Below are 5491 nucleotides of genomic sequence, written 5' to 3' on the forward strand. Positions count from 1 at the left end.
TTTAGGCATAAAGAATGGTGAATGGTGGGGCACCTGGGTGGCTCAATGGGTTAAAGCCTCTGCTTTCGGCGCGGGTCATGATCTCAGGGTCCTGCAATCGAGCCCCACATCGGGCTCTCTGCTCAGCTGGGAGCCTGCTTCCACTACTCTCTCTCTGCCTGCCTCTCTGCCTACTTGTGATCTGACTGTCAAATAAATAAATAAAATCTTAAAAAAAAAAAAAAAAAAAGAATGGTGAATGGTAAACGAGGGGCACCTGGGTAGCTCATTTGGTTAAGTGTCTGAGTCTTGTTCTCAGTTCAGGTCTTGATTTCAGGGTCGTGAGCTCAAGCCCTGTGTTGGGCTTCTTGTTGGGTATAAAGCCTACATTAAAAAAAAAAAAAAAAGAAAAGAAGAAGAAGAAGGAGGAGGAGGAGGAGGAAGAAGGAGGAAGAGGAGGGAGGATGGTGGAGGAGGAGGGGGAGGGGGGAAGGGAGAGGCGGCGGAAGAAGAATGTTAAATGAGAAAGATAATAACCTACAGGTATAAATGCTTTTAATATTCTTAAAGCCCCTTCTGTACATGATTTAATCTACTGCGTCCTTCAGAGAGAAGCTTAGCCCAAGGTTCCTGCTCAAGTTCGTGGGGCTAGTGACCTGCTGCTTAGAACTCAGATGTCCTTGCTCCTGCTGGGGCTTCAAACCCCCTCTGCCTTCAACAAGCGGGTTTTGGTGAAACCCAGTCCTTCTTCACATATTCAACCCAGTCTATTGTGAAAGAAGTTTCAATGAGGAAGAAAAGGCCATATTTCTCTTTGAAAAATGACAAAAAGATACACCTGAAAACAAGAAAGTAAAATTCTAGTTTGACACGGGAAAGCCAAATGAAGCTTTTTTTCCCCTCTAGGCTAAAGGCTACCATTGGAGGGGCGCCTGGGTGGCTCAGTCAGTCAAGCATCTGATTTGGGCTCAGTTCATGATCTCAGGGTTCTGAGATGGAGTCCCACATTGGGCTCCCACTGGGAGTCTGGATGTCCCTCTCCTTCTGCTCCTCTCCCTGCTCGCGCTCTCTGTCTCTCTCAAATAAACAATAAAATCTTTAAAAAAAACGAACATTGGAATATATAAATATTAAACATTTAATACTTAAAGCATTACTTTACTTTATTTTATTTATTTGACAGAGAGAGAGACAGCGAGAGAAGAGTGGGGGAAGAGGGAGTATATATGTTTGTATAAGTACATGTAAAACCCTTGGGCCAGAGCATTTATATCTAGTTAGCTATCCCCTCCCTCATCCCACAAAATGTTGTATCAAAGCAGATAAACTCACAAAGCCTCTCTGACTCTTCTGCAAAATAGGCTCCTTCCTTCCCGTCATGGCATCCATGGCGTCAAGGTTGCTAGAGAGAGCGCAGGATTCAACCTTCGGCGTGTTCAACGACCACTGAGAAGTGAGAGGTACAGACGATAAAGGTCAACATCAGCGAGGAAAGGTGATTTCCAATTTATATTGTGACACCACATTTTCCGAGTGTAGTTTAATTACCTTTCTCAATTTTCCAGTAATTGCTTGGTAACCATGTTAACTGTAAAAAAAAAAAATATATATCAATGAGGGGCGCCTGGGTGGCTCAGTGGGTTAAGCCTCTGCCTTCGGCTCAGGTCATAATCCCAGGGTCCTGGGATCCAGTCCCACATCTGGCTCTCCGCTCAGCAGGGAGCCTGCCTCCCCGCCTGTCTCTCTGCCTACTTGTGATCTCTCTGTCAAATAAATAAAATCTTAAAAAAAAAAAATCAATGAAATAAGAGAGTAGACGCTCAGCTGTGATGTCAGGCTGAAGTCTGTTTCCCGGCGCTATACTGATACAGGTTTTAGATGGTCCCGTTTTCACCCCGAGGCGATGGCACTGTGTTCTGACAGCAGGCTCTGTCAGGATATCCCCCTCCGAGATCTGAAAGTGCTCTTCCGGCGCTCAGGGTCCCTCCGTGAAGGAGATCTGAAGACCAGAAGAGGGGTCAGGCCTGGGGAGAGGGCAAACCTTTGCCAGGAATCTGGGCCTTCCACATTCCCTTTGCCCAAAGACCCACACAAAGTGGGGCTGATTCCGAGGGAGTGTGGGGGTGGGGGAAAGTGGACGGGAAAGAGTGCGGCAGCCGAGGTTATGGGAATCAAAACACCAGAGGCCTTTCCCTGGACATCAGTATTCAGGACGCTCATTACCCAAATGGACGGATCCTCCCCTCCCCGCACCCCCGACAACCCTCCCCAGGGACAGCTGCAGGCCTTGACCCCTCTGGCCCCCAGGGTGGGCGTGGCTTAGGAGGTACGGGGACAGGCCGGGGTCTGCCGCTCTGCGCTGTCTCCTCCCCACCCCCTTAGTTACCAGACCGCGGCCTGGCTGCACACGAGCCTTATTTGCCAGGAGGGAAAAAGAGGGAAAGGTCGAAGTGTGAGACGCCAACCCATTACTTGCCTCAAGCTCCTTCTTTAAAGCAGGCGAGGAGCCCAACGGCTTCTGAAGGAATTCCAGGGACCGAGAGCCAGAAGCTTGCTCGGGGGTCCCCTGTATGAGTTGGTTGGGGTTACCTTAATAAACCATCGCAACAGGGCCCCTTAACGAACAGAAATGTGTGGGCTCGCAGCTAGGGAGGCTGGAAAGTGGGGGTGAAGATGCGGGCGGTATTGGCTCCTTCGGAGGGCGGTGAGGGAGCCTGTGTTCCAGAACTTGCTCCGGCCTGGCCACGGCGGTCTCCTCTCTGGGTCTCCCCGCACGGTCTTCCCTCCGTGCACGTGCGTCCCCAAACGTCCCCTCTGATGAGGAGACCAGTCGTACCGGCCTGGAGCCCGCTCTCAGGACCTCCCTCATACTTGACGGCCTCTGTCAAGGCCCAGTCTCCGGAGAACGTCACGGGCCGAGGCCCTGGGGGACAGTACCTCAGCGGAGGAGTGTGGGGGGACACAGATCCCGCGTGAAGTCCTCCCACCCCGCACTGTCCACACCAGTTGTTTTCTCCCGCCGCCTCACGCCGATGTTCCCCTTCCTCCGCCGCGGGACTTCCGGCTCCGCCTCCCCACTTCCGGCCGCCGCGATCACGACACCACACGCGGTTTTACGGCTGTTCCCGGATTTCCTCGCGGTGTCCCTTTTCCCCACCGTCCTGGATGATTTCCCCCGTGTGGGCAGCCCGTGAAGCGGGGGAACCTCTCACTTCTCTGACTTCCTCTGCACCACGTGATCCTCACCTTCGTTTCTCTCCCACTCTGTAACCTGCTCCCCGAACGTGGTGTGGACCTTGGCAATCGCAGGAAGCTACTACCCACCTCTGAAATTCCAACTTCGGAATCCACTCCCAGCTCTCCCTCCCATACACCCATCAGTCCTGCTCTTGGGGCTGACCAGACCCTCCCCCATCCATTTCTCATCTCTCAGCTCCCTTCTAGGTCCTTCTCCTGCATGCCATAGGCATATGCTGTCCAGCGAAGTCACCACTGGCCACATAGGGTTATTTACATTTAAATAAAATTTAAAAATTCAGTTCTGGGTCATCCTAACCACATATCATGTGCACAATAGGCTCACGTGGCTAATGGCAGAACAGCAGAAAGTTCTATGGACGATACCGCTCAGGATCTCTCAGTTGTCCCTTGAACTAATTCTTCAGGCACTAGCATCCTGCTGAGTAAATGAATAAACGCTCAGGAATTTGATGTCTTCGTCTTTTCCCTGCATCTTGACCAACCGATGCATAGAGGTGAATCGTCCTACCACCTCCCTGTTCTTGCTTCTACATCTGACTGATGTGCACAGCTGGAAAAGTTACTCAGTGGGGTATCACATCATGATCCTCATCTGTAAAATGGGGTAGTAGTAGTGCTCATAAGATGATTGGAAGGACTGACCGAGATAAGGCCAAAAGGTGTTTAACCTATTTGGCAAATAGCAGCTCAATACTTATTATTATTATTTTTAAATTTCAAACCTCAGTTGGAGTTTCATGTTGTTATCTGCCTCCCTATCTTTCTCAGTAAATGCCTCCCCACCCTTTCCTACTCCTAAAGAGACATTTTATTTTATATTTTTAAATTTAAATTCAAATAGCCAGCATATAGTACACCATTAGTTTCAGATGTAGTGTTCAATAATTCATGCATTGCGTATGACACCAAGTGCTCATCTCATCGCGTGCCCTACCCACACCCATCACCCAGCTGCCCCATCCCCCTGCCCATCTTTCCTCCAGCAAACCTCAGTTTGTTTCCCAGAGTTTGGAGTTTCTCTTGGTCTGTTTTCCTCTGATTTCTTCCCCATCAGTTTTCCCTCTCTACCCTGATAATCCTCTGCACTATTCCTTATGTTCCACATATAAGTGAAACCATAGGATGATTGTCTTTCTCTGTTGACTTATTTCACTTAGCACAATACCCTCGAGTTCTATCCACATCCACCTGAATGGTAGGTATTCATTCTTTCTGAGGACTGAGTGATATCCATTGTGTATATAAATCACATCCCTAAAGAGACATTTTATTTTATTTATTTATTTTTAAAGATTTTATTTATTTATCTGACAGAGAGAGATCACAAGTAGACAGAGAAGCAGGCGGGGGTGGAGGGGAACATGTGTCCTGCTGAGCAGAGAGCCCAATGCGGGACTTGATCCCAGGACCCTGATATCACGACCCGAGCCGAAGGCAGCGGCTCAACCCACTGAGCCACCCAGGCGCCCTGAAGAGACATTTTAGGAGCTCCTCTCCTTTGCGTTTTACCTACAGCATGTCAGTGGGAGAGAATTTTCTTTGCAGTTAGTAATTCTTTGTAGAATACGGCAGATCTGCTTTAAGGTGGTGATTTTTAGTCTCTAAAACTTGTGGTAATTCCCTCTTTTAAGATAAGAAAAAAACAAGATATGATTTCTGGAAGTGCCTCTCGGTAAGGTACAAGATCAGTTTCTTGAGGCTCCTACAACACATCACTACAAATCTGGTGGCTTAAAACAACAGACATTTATTCTCTCTTCATTCTAGAAGGTAGGTAGTGCCATGCTCCCTCCAATGGTCCTGCTCTGGTGGCTCCGGGTCAGTTCTCTTTGGCTGAGGCAGCATCACTGCCATCTCTGCCTCCATGTTCGTGTGGCTTCTTCTTTTGTGTGTGTCTGTGTCTACCCCTTTCTATCTCTTATAAGGACACCCAGCACTGGGATTGGGCCCCTTGTCTTCTTTGTACTGGGATTATTATTTGTGGGGACTAAGTGAATATGTAGTTTGGTCAATGTCATTGAAAGAAGAGTTTATTGCTCACATCTCCCAAGAGAAGGGGACCACCATGCCACTCAGGCCACGTGGGGAGCACCAGGTTTGGTTAGGAGGCAAAACCAGGAGGGACAAGCAGGAGGAAATCCTAGGTCCAACCTTCAGTGGAGTTTCTGTGGGAAAGCCAAGGCAGGCAGAGTAAATGTTTTAGGATTCACTCCTTTGCATGGTTCTGGCAGGCTGTGGGTCTAGGATGGTC

General features: G+C 49.0%; 1 long non-coding RNA gene across 1 annotated transcript; it reads right to left on the reverse strand.

The window, feature by feature from the left end:
• Positions 1 to 528: 528 nt before the first annotated feature.
• On the reverse strand, positions 529 to 3014 carry LOC116587709. The gene is made up of 4 exons (XR_004284597.1): positions 2917 to 3014; positions 1528 to 1567; positions 1312 to 1425; positions 529 to 817 (listed from the first exon to the last, which is right to left on the reverse strand). It is a non-coding gene; the product is annotated as an uncharacterized LOC116587709 (long non-coding RNA).
• Positions 3015 to 5491: the final 2477 nt, after the last annotated feature.

The sequence above is a fragment of the Mustela erminea genome, chromosome 4 (assembly GCF_009829155.1).
Source record: "Mustela erminea isolate mMusErm1 chromosome 4, mMusErm1.Pri, whole genome shotgun sequence".
NCBI lineage: Eukaryota > Metazoa > Chordata > Mammalia > Carnivora > Mustelidae > Mustela > Mustela erminea.